This window comes from Trachemys scripta, chromosome 12, assembly GCF_013100865.1.
Source record: "Trachemys scripta elegans isolate TJP31775 chromosome 12, CAS_Tse_1.0, whole genome shotgun sequence".
Taxonomy (NCBI): domain Eukaryota; kingdom Metazoa; phylum Chordata; order Testudines; family Emydidae; genus Trachemys; species Trachemys scripta.
Window position 1 is genome coordinate 24258082 of NC_048309.1, and position 13603 is coordinate 24271684.

At 47.2% G+C, this 13603-nt stretch overlaps 1 long non-coding RNA gene across 3 annotated transcripts; it reads right to left on the bottom strand.

Moving 5' to 3' along the window:
• Window positions 1-683: 683 nt before the first annotated feature.
• On the bottom strand, window positions 684-9769 carry LOC117885333. 3 transcript variants are annotated; one of them, XR_004647791.1, is made up of 7 exons: window positions 9453-9769; window positions 9022-9158; window positions 7286-7517; window positions 6078-6133; window positions 4169-4263; window positions 2089-2190; window positions 684-1275 (listed from the first exon to the last, which is right to left on the bottom strand). It is a non-coding gene; the product is annotated as an uncharacterized LOC117885333 (long non-coding RNA). The 3 variants fall into 3 exon arrangements; XR_004647790.1 differs by lacking the exon at window positions 7286-7517; XR_004647792.1 differs by lacking the exons at window positions 4169-4263; window positions 7286-7517.
• Between the last annotated feature and the right edge of the window lie 3834 nt (window positions 9770-13603).

Here is a 13603-nt window from a genome sequence, read left to right on the forward strand (position 1 = left end):
AGCAGTGCTGTGATCTCCTTTTCACCCACCAGAGCCTGTGACACTTGCTTTATATGGAATCAATGTACAGTGCCTCCTCACTGGAGCGATCTATGCATTCCTTCACTGCATTTACAGTTTGCTTTTGCCTGCGTTGTCTGACAAATATTCCAGCATTTGAACAAAAGTGCGGTCTATAAATGCATGTTCACACCCGCATCTCCCACACAACCGTTGGGCTGCCTGCTTATTGCAACTTTTTGACACCTTTTCTTGTACTGCCCCTTTTCCTAATATGTTCTCCTCTTATGCCCAGCTGTCATGTTCCACTGTGTGAATTTCTTGATTTTCCTCCTGACTTAGACCCTGAACCCGTAATGCTGCCTGTTCTGCTGCTTTGCAGAGTTGTAGGATTTTTTCCAACATCAGCTCACAATCCCCTCAGCAAATACATTCTCATCTCTGTAGCCTACCACCAGCCTCTCTCTAGTCAGGGAATCTCTTAAGGCAGTGGTCTCCAAACTTTTTTGATGGCGCACCCCAACAGTAAAAAATTTTTGCGCACGCACCCCCTGCTCCCAGCCCAAACGTCGAAGCCAAAAAAAAAAAAAAAAAAAAAAAGGCCCCTTGGACTCCCGGACGAACTGGGGGGGGGGAAGTCGCTCGGACTCCAGCCGAACTGCAAAAGGGGGGGAAAAGAAAGCGGCACTGCTCCGGCGGCACTCCTCCTGTCGCGCACCCCGAAGGATCCTCTTGCGTGCACCCCACTTTGGAGACCACTGTCTTAAGAGACCACTGTTGCAAGACTGGCTATGAACCTTCCAATTAGTACCATATTCCTCAGTGCTTTCTTGTGCCTTTTGTACCTTTATGTGGAAGAGGGATAGTTCAAAGGTTTCATTCTTTCTTGGTGCACAATAAGCTTTAACAGTGGAAGGGCCTTATCTAAATCAATTCTGTTTGCTAGCCACAGATGGAGACTATTACAAATATCTAGGGCCTCTGCAGCAGCTACAGTTAATAAGGCCATTTTCCTAGCACTGCTTATTGTGTCCGCATCCACTGCAGTCACATACAACAAAAACCGGTTTGTGAAAGGTTTCCACCACTCCTTCATGCTGCTCCCAATCCTTAATGCTGGTGGTGGTTCCAGGCCATTCATCCTTGCTGCTTCAGTCCATGGAATTCTTGTACTGCCCCTTTGGATTCACTTGGAAATTTCTGGATTCACTGTGAAAATTCTTCCTGGTCACTCTCAAATTGGTCCAATTCTGGTACCAGGAGTAGTTGTTCTGACTGAGGCATAACAAGCTTGTATTTAGCATGCTAGTTATTTTTATTTAAACATTATATAAGTAATAACAGCACCCAGAGTCTGGTGTTGATGGAAGCCTGCACCTCCCTACAGTCCTGAATGCAGCCTTCCAAAATGGAGGATGACCTTTGGTTCTCTGCAGGCACAGCCACCACTTTACATAACAATGACAGCCACTGCACATACCTAAGACCTTTAAAAGTCAGCTACTGCTTCCAGCTGAAGGATTTAGGCCTCAATCCTGCATGGGTAGATCTTTGTGGAGTCCTATTGGAGTAAATGGGGGCCTAGCCACACAGAACAATTTACGGAGTTGGAGCCTCAGCCTTTTAGCTCAAGCAGTAGGGGTTCATGGTTTAATGCTGGATGTCCTAAGTACAAAAGAAGCTATTATCCCAAATAGAGTCAGTTACAATAGCATTTCAATAAATTACAGAGATTATATATTATGAGTGTGGGGGGACACCAAGTAGCGCTGTTACCATTTTACAAGTGGTAGTGTAGACCTGCCCTAAGAGTCAATTTTTGAGGCAGAGTTGCTTCCTAGGAATAAGACATCAGTGTTTGGGTGGAGATTCTTGAAAGAGGGGACTAGGGCTGTGTGCTGCTGGTGACTACCTCTGCTCAAGGACTGCTGTATATAATGTAAATAAACAAGTTGCACTAAGGAAATACCCAAAGTCTACATCACTTTCTCCTGCAATAGGAAACTGACTTGGAAAGCCTCAAAATCTGCTACCACATGGCAGAAGAGCTACTACATTATAGATTTATAAAGCATCATATTTTCTCACCTCTTTCCCTTAGTAGTGAATGTACCCATCAGTTCAGAATTAGGTCAGAGAGGACATGATGCTATATCTAGTCCTGAGCATTCAAACACCTCTTCTGTACTTCTGCAACAGATTCAAAGTATTATCACACACAGCAAGAGAACAGGACACTTCAACCACTCCAAAAATCTGAGCTGAGACTAGAAAAGCTAAGTCAGTATGAAGAAGGCATTTATTTCAACACTGAATGGTGTTATTTAAAATATATATATTCTCTTACACAAATGCACCCCTTAGAAGACAGTTCCCATGATGCACCATTAATCTCACTAGCACCTTTGTTCCCAGAGATTCACCTGCAGCTGATTCAGCAACCTTGCAACTGTAACGTGCATTGTACTACCAAGAGGGACCAAAAAAAAAAAAAAAAAAAGGCCCTAGATTAAGTAAAGTTGGGACAGAGTCCTCATTAGTTACATGGTGGCAGGCCTTTATTAATGGCAGTAATCAGTAGAGTTAAAGTTTAGTGGCAACAGTGGAAAATCCCACCACTTAAATGTTCATTGGTATTGTCCCCTCCTCCCCCAAACTTAATGGTACAAGGTGAATTATTAACTGTTTTTGACTCAGCATCTCGGGCACTTGGCCGCTATGTCACAATGTCACTACTAAGACAAACAACCTCCCTCATCATCCATCTCAATCTTCCAGCATAGCAAGGAAATTAGAACTTGACCAGTGAACAATAGTTGTCTCTGATTATGCCATTCATGGACAACATGAAAACGCAAGAAAGCAATCTTCTCTCTCAGCAGAGACGCACAGTGCTGTAGTACATTCCCTTATGACCCTAGACAACAGATTAATTCAGACCAGTAAGGTAGCCAAGCAGGGCCTATTGAAAATGCCTAGTTGTACATGATGTAGTTGTTAAAATACAGGATGGGGAGTCAGAAGATTTGGAGCAACATTTCTGGTAATTCTGGGCGTGTCCGTTTTTGGGTGTTCAGCTTGAAGACACAAAAGGCCTGATTTTCAGAGGTGCTCAGCATCTACAACTCCCACTGGTTTGAATCCTACTTGGCACAGGTGAGGAGGGACAGGAAGAAGGTGGCTCTAAGACATCTTTCTTCTCCCCCCATCCAAGGGCTGCTCTAACTTATACCACCTGTGGTATACCATCAGTGGCTAGGGTGGCAATGATTTGTCAGAGTGCCATGTGCTCCTCCTGACCCTAGCACATCCAACATACCTCCTACATTCGGGGGGGCGGAGGTGTTCGGAAATGGTGCTGGATTCCTAAGGGGCAGAGGGAATTCTCAGCTGCCCCTTTAAAGAACCTCTCTGTTCAACAGCACCCAGCCAGCAGAACTAGGGTGGAGCCCATTAACTGCAACCAGAGTTGTGAGTATTTATCACCTCTGAAAATCAGCAACCAGATTATCAGATGGTAATCATTAGTATATCTGCATTAAAGTCAATGGAGCTATGCCAAATTACACAACCTGAGAATCCAGCACCAGGACCTTTCTAAAGGTGTTTAGGTGCCTAGAGGTAAAGCTGGGCACCTAGGGCTAGATTCACATTTAGGCGCCAACATTTAGGCACCACTTTGCTTTCTTCTTTTTCGCTTTGCTTCCATCCTCTGCATCAAAGCTACTTCATGTTGAGCTGCACCCAGTGTCAGATATTCCCTCCAGGTTGAACGGGATTCTGCGTGCTCCTCCCAGCTGATGTTAAATGACTTCATGTCATTTTTGCACACATTATGGTACTGCCATAAAGCACGATCCCCGTTTTCTAGAGCGGTCTTGAATCGTGCTGCACAAAATGTTCTTGGGGATATGGTCTCCTCCCATTCTCCTGACATGACCAAGCCATAGCAACTCCTCTTCTTGATAGTAGTTTCTAAGTGTGTCAATCCTGCACGCTCCAGCACCTGTGTTCGGTATTTTGTCTCCCCACTTTATTTCCAGAAGCTTAGGCAGGCATCTCATGTGGAAGTTGTTCAGTCTCCTGATGTGCCTAGCATACGGAGTCCCTTTTCCGAAGCATAAAGCAGGGATGACAGCATGCACGTCTCATAGAGTCACATCTTCACCTTAATTGATAGTGTGCTGTTATTCCATAAACATTTCTATAATAGCCCGAAATTCTTAGCTGCTTTTCCAGTTCTGTCAGTTCAGGTCAAGACTCCTGCAGATCATAGAACCGAAGAAGCAAAAGCTGTTGATGACACCAAGAGATTTACTCTCTAACGTAATGTCAGACACTGGTTCTTCCACCCCTTTTCTTGAAACTGATTGTCAACCCAAAGCTTTTGTATGATAGAGGATTTGAACTCAGGTCTCTCACGTGAGTACCCTACCCACTGGGCTACTGGATACAAGAGGGACAAGTATCACCATCTCCTTGTCCTCCTTGGTTATTGGCAAGAAAGGATTGACCTGGCTTAGGCACCTAACTCCCAGAAAGGGCTCACAGCTGATAATACCAAGTGGAGGGAGTGCTCCCTTTGGCCTGGACTTAGGTGCCTAACTCGTTTCGAGGGACTGGACTTAGGCCACATACCTCTCCTCTGCATTTCCTACTGGCTAGTTTAGGTGATCCCCACCCTACCCTACCCTACCCCACCTCCAACCCAGTGTGCTAGCTTCTATGACTCCCTTTCTGATGCACCTAGTTCTCCCCAGGCATTGTATAGGAGCCTGGTGCCTGACTCAGGGTGAGAATTCCACTTTTAAGCAAGACACAGAGGGGTTGGAACACCTAACTTTTAAGTCCCCCTTGTGACTCTAGCCCTAGTGCCTAGACGCCTCTCTCTGGGATGAACTCACTATTGCCCTTCAGCATGCACAGTCATTTCCACCAGCATGAGTGGGGTGTAAAACACTCCCAGATCAGAATGGTAGCTTTGATCGTTACTTTGCACTGATGTAAATCAGTACAACAACGTGCAGGGCAAAAGAGAGTCAGGCCCTCGATGTCAGTTTTCCCACCTAGAGAGCTAATATAGTTCTTACCTACATCCTGTGGGAGGCTTAACTCAATTTCCTCCTGGAAGATGGTATAGAAATGCCAGGTTTTATTATATAACATCATAGCATTAGCATGACTATTGGATTAAGAGTGGGGCCTCATGAAGCAAAGCTGAGGAGACTTGTCTTTTCCACAGGCCCTGAGCTGTCACCCAGAAACTCCTGCCCAAACACTACTATATGGGCAGTATTGCAAAGCCGATTGAACCTTTTCAGAATATTTTACCTTTTGAGTTACCTTTGCATGAGGATGCCATCTCCTCAGAACAAACAAATGGAAAAACATATCAGATACCAACCAGCTCAGTTAGAGAAAGATGTGGCCAGTTGCAAAATGGCCACTTTAGGGCTGCAGCTGATTGCTCTACCACATTTAAAGCTGTAGCCACAGAAAGGCTGTGGGGGAAATTCCTGTGAGAGGGCAGCCCTTCTTTAGTCTGCTCTGCTTCTGGGATCTGCTCCTGTAAGGGCTTGTCTATATGGAGTTAGTGCACAGCAAGCTGGGGTGTAATTCTACAGCTCATTAATTGTTCATGTGGACACTGCTACCTCACACTAAAAGCTCCCAAGTGCACTTTAATCTACTCCTGTTTCAAAGTGGAGTAGATTGAAGTGTACCAGGGAACTTTTACTGCATGGTTGGCAGGTCCACAGGAGCTGTTAGCACACGACACTCTAGTGTGCTTTCGATTTACACCTCACTCACTGTTCGTCTAGACAAGCCCTATCCTCCAGTCAGTTGTTTTGTCTGCTACAACTGCCACTTTCCATCCCCACGCTGTGTCATCTACAGGCACATACACCATTGTTTTCATCACCCATGAACTTAGCCTAGAATTGTATTTGGTTCTTGGCTGGAGGAATGGTTTAAAGAAAATGTTCAGATAAGGGAGAAATCAACAGGGGTGTGAGAGGGAAATAGGGAGTGTCTACCCCACTGCAACGCAGGCTGAAAAAGGGGAACATTCTTACCTTGGCATTAGAAATGCAGAGCACCGGTTTTAAAGCTCAGAATCATGAGACACCATCTGTAAGCATAATAAAAAGCTGTGGAATTTTCATAACAGAAATGATTGAATTCACTTTCTGCTTCCTCTGCAACATGAATATGCCAGCTATTGAGTGCAACGATAAGAACCTGCCAAACTATGTCTGAATATAAAATCTATCTTCCCCTCTCACTTCCTTTCTGGTCATGTTGGAGCTGCTGTGCAAAGAACAGCGGTCAATCCCGCTAGGCATAAGAGAAATTTTAAGCCAGCTGAAATAATGTATGGCTATCATTCAACTTAGAGACCACCAACTAACTGATTCCCTTCAGCTTCATGAACTTCTGGCTCCTGGTTTACTCTAGCATTAAAAAGCTAACATTTAAGAAGGGAAAGGGGGACAGTAGACATCCAAGATCTAGGATCCTCAAATTATATCATCTACCATGGTAGCTTCCAAACAAGAGACAGCCAGAGAGAGAAACTGCACTTCTTTTGCACAACCCCAATACATCTTCCCTTCCCCGCAAACCTAACTTGTCTCCCACCTCCACCCCTTTGTCTACCACCTGACCGCCTTGATTGACACTGTTTGCATTCGCTTCATTATTGCAGCTCCAGAGATCTTTTTAGAAAGGCAAAATAAAATAAAATAAAAAGAACAAGAAAGAAAGAAAATAATTACAACAGGATTTCATCGACAAGAAGAAAGAAGGGAAATGTCCCTGTGGGTTTGATCAATAATGCAGCACTTGTTATCTTGATCTTATTAATAAACCACAAGCAGCCAAGATACATTTCTATCTACGAATCAATCCCTTGCAATGTTTCTGTCACAACTTTGCCAATACATGCAACCACAAAAAATAAAATAAAATAAAATAAAATAAAATAAAATGGGCTGGTTTTATTGACCATCTGAGCACTATCCCCTGTAGCTCATGTAGTTTAACATACAGGAGGCGCTGCCAGCTCTGGTCTTCTTTTAATTACTCCTGTTTTTTTTCAGGATTTGTTTCATTTTTTTTTTCCTGAGGGGGCATGCACATAGAGGTGATTCCCTATCCTATACTTCCTTGATTCCACCCCCTAATGTTTACCTAGGGCCATTCTTTAAACCTGATGTCAGAACTGAAGCAGTGTGGGCCTCTGCAATGAATGGCTGCAGTTCTAGGTACCGATCCTGCTCACTTTGAAGTCAACAACAGAGAGCAGAAGATTGGCCTTCCGGTCCCTGTGCAGAAGACAGTGCAACAGCACACCGTATGCATGGTTGGTTTCTTCTCCTTCCTCTGTGTCCTCTCACCTCTTCCGTTCTCTGTCCTGTGCCCTCCATAGTTCTACTGCTCTATGCTTCTTCATGCATTTGTGTCCACCATTCCCACAGATCGTCTCATCATATCAAGCGGCAGCAATTGCTTTCCTGGACAAGTGTCAACCCATGATGTCACTTCAAGCTGATCTAGCAATTAGGTTTATGAAACTCTCTTAGTCTTAGCTACAGCAGAAGGCTCAAGGGCCCATGAGTAGTTTGGGATTTTCAGTTACACAACTTTTCCTCCAGATCAGGGTGTGCCCAGGTCCAGGGCCGGCTCTAGGTTTTTTGCCGCCCCAAGCAAATAAAAGTTTGGCTGCCCCCACCCCAGCCCTGGGCTCCCCCCGCACCCCACTGCTGCCCCAACCCTGGGCTTTCACCTGCACCCCCTGCCGCCCCAACCCTGGGCTCTCCACCCCACCCCCTGCCGCCCCAGCGCTGGGATCCCCGACACCAGTGCTGACTCCACCCTCTCCCCCCTCACCTCCAGCCGGTCTGGCGCTGGCAGGGTCAGGGAAAGCAGCGGGGCTCCCGGGCCGTGCCTCAGCCCAGGGTCCCTCCAGCTGGGGCTCCCGCCTCCAGGACCAGCCAGGACCCGTGAGGACAGAGCTGGGAGACCGCCCCGGGACGGGGCTAAGGAGCCGGGGCAGGGCAGCCCCAGAGGGAGCGGAGCCCCAGATAGCAGGACGCGGGCCCCACACAGCAGCGCCCCGGGCACCAGACCCCTCTAGGGCCCCACTGCTGCTCCTGGCTGCCCTGCCACAGCCCCTGGGTGGCTCAGCCACTTCGCCCAGCCCTGGGGGGCTGCGCTGGGGGGTGGGCAGCCGCCCTGCGGCACCTGCAGGCGGCTCTGTGTGCCCCGCAGAGCGGCCCCCAGCCCAAGTGTCCTGCGCTCGGAGCCTGCCCAGCCATACGGTGCCAGCGCTGCTCCCCGACATGAACCACAGTGGCTCCAGGGCGCCCCCCATGGAGGACGCGCTGCCGCCCCAAGCAAAAAAAAAAGGATGGCCGGAATGCCGCCCCAAGCACGTGCTTGGTTTGCTGGTGCCTGGAGCCGGCCCTGCCCGGATCACACTGAACTGTATCATTAAAGGAAGCAGCCTGTGGAGGGACTGACATGAAATCAGTGGTCTCTGACATGGAACTGCTATTCAATAGCTGGAAACAAAGAGGTGGATCCAGCACCACATGACCTGGCAACTCTCCACAGGTCATCCCCAACTGTTGCACAGACCACAGATTGGGGAAATCGCTTCTTTAGAATATGGCTGTTCTGAGCTAGGGAGAAAACTCACAGGAAGATTAGGAAGGAACTGTAGTAACTCTTTAGCTGTCATTAAGACAGACTCCTCAGTACAGTGGGGACTTCAGTCCAGGTTAACCATATGAAGGGAATTAATGACTAATGACTGTGATGGAAATGAAAACCTCCCCCTTTCTCCCATTTGTCCCCCAAGACACAGGCCTCTGCATGTGTGTTATCACCTGGATTTCCATGGTGGCCCTTGAGAAAGCATGTGTGAAAAGAGCTAAAGGAACATTGTGCTTCACATGACCCATTCCTGATGAAATCTCAAAACGCTGGGAGTGGAAGACATAGCAGCAAACTTACACGTTGGGGGTGAAATCATGACTCCATTAAAGTGGATGGCAAAACCTCCATTGACTTCAAGAGTGAAATCCTGGCCCCTCTGGTCTCTTCTCCATAGCTTCTAGTGCACATTTCAGTGATGAGCACGCTAGAAATGCCTAGAGACAAAGAGGAGCAGAGAAGTTTTCAGACCAGAGGGTTTGGGGTGGGGGAGGGAGCAGAGAAGGGGGAATATTGAAAATAGGAATATTAAAAGCTAGATATTCCTAGCCCTTTCAGTTTTAAGGGTCTATGAGAGTTCAGGTTGATTTTCAGCCATCCCACCTCCCGCCAGGTCACTTATCATAAAAATCAATTTTCAAGGCAATTTATCTATCTAAGCTGTCTATATTTCCAATCTAGCTACCTAAGGTTTTATGCCAGGCTCTTCACCATTGTATGCGAGCACCTACCTCAGTGACAAAAGTTCCATCCTTTTGGACTGAGAGTTGGCACTTTTTTGGATGGGGAGATAATGTTGTCCAGCAGATAAGGCAGCCAACTGTTTTAGATTCTGTTCCAGGCTTTGCCACTTACATATTGTGGGGCCTTTAGCAAGTCACATATCCTCTCTGTAGCTTAGTTTCACCAATGGATCACATCCTGGTGTCCTTACTCAGTGTTTACATAGCACTTGCTCTCACAAGACTCTCTCTGAAGTCAATGAACATTCTGTTTGGGGAAAGACCGAGGGTAAGCCAAGCAGGGCCTTCAGGATTTGATCAAGAGAGAAAACACTAGTCCCAAGTCATAATTATCATTCAAGAAGAATTACAATCAGAAAGCTAGATTCTACTCCATACTTCTTTATACTAAATCCAAGATCTGGTTAATTTCCCACCATGTTGTGGCCAGATCCATGTTGTATAAAACTCACCCACTGGCTGGCAAATGGCTTAGCTGACAGAAGGAACCTAGTGCCTTCCCTGACTTTCTAAAATGATTTCACTGTAGATATTAATGAGTTTTGATAAGCCTGAGTCTGAATATATGTAGATGAGTCCCACTTCATGCTGAGCCAGCGTAACGTTCTTGAGGAAAATGTAATTAAATTAGACTTGTGAACTATAATGAGTTTCTATTACACCCTGCTGATAGTAGCAGCAACATCTGAAAATTGTATTTCACTGTCTATAACCAAGCAACACCTCCTTTATTAAACACAGGGATGGAGTTAGTAACTCAGGAGACTGCTGCAGTTTCAAACAAAGTTACTTGGTTAAAAAGAGGGAAGGGAAGATGTCATGGCTTATTGCTGCGTAATAATGTACAAGAACAATGGACTATTAATTTATTAATATGGGACTGGATGTCTTAGAAGCAAAACAATGGGCTAGAAAGCATTTCACCTTTATGTCACTCATACAAATTCAGCCTGGTAATGACTGAATGTTGCTACAATCAGAAACTGGTCAGAAACGCTGTGTCATCTACAGGCACATACACCATTGTTTTCATCACCCGTGAACTTAGCCTAGAATTGTATTTGGTTCTTGGCTGGAGGAATGGTTTAAAGAAAATGTTCAGATAAAAAAAAGGGGGGGGCGGAGAAAAAAAAGTTTTAAAGGGGCCTGGGGCATGAGCAGGCCCCAACCCCGTGCGCTGCCTTCCCCGCGGAGCCTCCCGCCCCGCCACGGGCATATGCGGGGCGCGGTGGGTCCGGGCGGGGGCAGCGCGGAGCGGGCAGGAGCTGGGTGGGCGGCAGAGGCCGAATCCCCACTGCTGCCAGGGAGCCCCGTGCCTCTCCCACCCGCTCACGGCTGTGGCTCCTTCCCGGAGGGACGCGCCTCCTGCTGCCCCAGCCACATGTGGCGTGCATCCCCCGCGCCTAGTCTCCCTCCCGCCGGGAAGGAGCAGCTGGACGGGCGCCGCATGTGCGCGGGGCAGGCCGGGGGGCGCGTCCCGCCAGGAAGGAGCCGCAGCCGCAAGTGGGAGGGAGAGGCGCGGGGCTCCCCAGCAGCAGCAGGGATTCGACCCACACCCCCGCAACGCCCACCTGGCCCCTGCCCGCTCCGCGCTGCCCCCGACCGGACCCACCGCGCTGCCCCGCGGGCTGCAGGGCTGGAGCAGCCTCCAGGCTGCGCTCCCGGCCCCGGGTGCAGCAGCCCGGGCAGAAGCCCTCTGGCACAGCAGGGGGGCTCACAGTTGAGCCCCCCGTCTCCCTCCCTTACCAGCTCCCCTTTGCCCGCCTGCCCGGTGCCTGGGTGCCAGAGCTGACTCACCAGCTCCAGGCACCGCCGCCACCCCCTCCCTTCAGGTTTGCGCCGCCATGCTGCAAGTCTGGGAGGGAGGAGGAATGCTGCATGGTTGGGGAAGAGGTGGGGCCAGGACGGGGATTTGGGGTGGGAGCCATTGAGGGAAGAAGGGGGCGGAGCCCGGGGCAGGGGGGCACGAGCACCAGAGCGGAGGGCAAAATTTCCTTTTTTGTCCAGGGACAAAGAAGCAAATATCGGGACAGTCCCGATAAAATCGGGACGTCTGGTCACCCTACAAGCTTTTTAAATCTTTCCTCACAGGTCAGGTTTTCTAAACCTTTTATCATTTTTGCTGCTTTCCTCTGGACTCTCTCCACTTTATCCACATCTTTCTTAAAGTGGAGTGCCCTGAACTGGACACAATACTCCAGCTGAGGCTTCACCAATGCCAATTAAAGCGGGATAATTTTCTCCCATGTATACACCACAAAAAGATATTAGTTTTTTTTGCAGCTGCATCACATTGTTAGCTTATATTCAATTTGTGACCACCAACATCACCAGATCCTATTCAGCAGTACTACTGCCTAGCCAGTTATTCCCCATTTTGTAGCGATGTATTTAATTTTTCTTTTCTAAGTATAGTACTTTGCACTTGTCATTACTGAAATTCATCTTGTTGAATTCAGACCAGTTCTCCAATTTGTCAAGCTCCTTTTGAATTCTATTCCTGTCCTCCAAAATGCTTGGAACCCCTCTCAGCTTGGTGTCATCTGCAAATTTTGTATTCATACTCTCCACTCCATTATCCAAGTCATTAATGAAAATATTGAACAGTATCAGACCCAGGACAGACCCATCTGGGGCACCGCTAGACACACCCTCCCAGTTTGACAGTGAACCATTGATAATTACTCTCTGAGTATGATTTTTCAACCTGTTTTGCACTAACCTTATAGTAATTTAACGTAGACTGCATTTCTCTAGTTTATGAGATTGATTGAAGGACTATCAAAAGCCTTATTAAATATCAAAATCGATCATATCTACAGCTTTCTCCCATCCACTGGGCCTATAACCCTGTAAAAGAAGGGAATTAGGCTGGTTTGGTATGATTTGTTCTTTGCAAATCCATGCTGGCTGTTACTTATTACTCTACTATCCTCTAGATGCTTATAAACTGATTGTTTAATAATTTATTCCAGTATCTTTCCAGTTACCAAAGTTAGGTTGACTGGTCTATAATTCCATGGATCCTCTTTGTTCTCCTTTTTAAAGATGGGTAAACATAGTACCTTTCTCCGGTCCTCTGGGACCTCACTCATCCTGCAGGAGTTCTCAAAGAAAATCATTAATGATTCTGAGATTGCTTCAGCTAGTTCCTTAAGTACCCTAGAATGACTTTCATCAGGCTCTGCCAACTTCAATACAACTAAATTATCTACATATTCTTTAACCTGTTTTTTCCCTATTCTGGGTTGTGTTCCCTCCTCCTTTTTGTTAATATTACTTGTGTTATGTATCTATGTAGTGAGGGGACCTGGTCTCCCTTCCTAACGGATGGGGAGAGAACCACGATGGGCAGAACTGGGATACCCGCAGCCACCCCAGTGGAAGCACAGTGGCAGGACAGAAACTGGAAATATAAAAGGCCGGCCCTCCAGCTCAGTTGAGCCAGAGCTGCCAGAGGAGCAGGACATCTCGCCCTCCTACTCCCCACTACTGGAGCCCGGACTCATTTTGTGCCTTAGCCTTTCTGATTTTGCTTCCACCTGCTTGTGCTCTTCTTTTGTACTCACCCTTAGCTATCTGTCCAGGCTTCCCCTTTTCATAGAATTCCTTTTTGATCTTCAGGTACTTAAAGAGCTCCCGGTGAAGCTCAATGTTTTACCCTCAGTATTACTTATAGGGATATTATTATTGCATCCATCCTTCTTATCTCATTTTCTCTTCCATCCAAATCTGATCAACACAACTCAATAAAAACCAACGGACTGCTTGGCAGTTGCACACTCTCTAGGGTTCAACAAACTGTAAGAGCCCGTTGCCCTAATCTAGATCCAAAATTCTACCTCTCATACGATAACTTGTCTAGCCTTGTTCCCTCCAAATTCTGTGTGAGGAAATTACAAAGACGTTTTGTATTCAGGCCTGGACTACGCTACAAAGTTAGGTCAATGTAAACTGTCTGGCGTCGACCCAGCTGTCCATGTGTCTACACTTAAATGTCTCCCACCGATGTAAATGCCCTTTTACAGTGGCACTGTAACACCACCCCTCTGAGCAGCACTGAGCCATGGTCGATGTACTAAGCTCAGTGCAACACGAGTGCAGACACCACATCACCTACGTCAACCGTAACAGTCCTC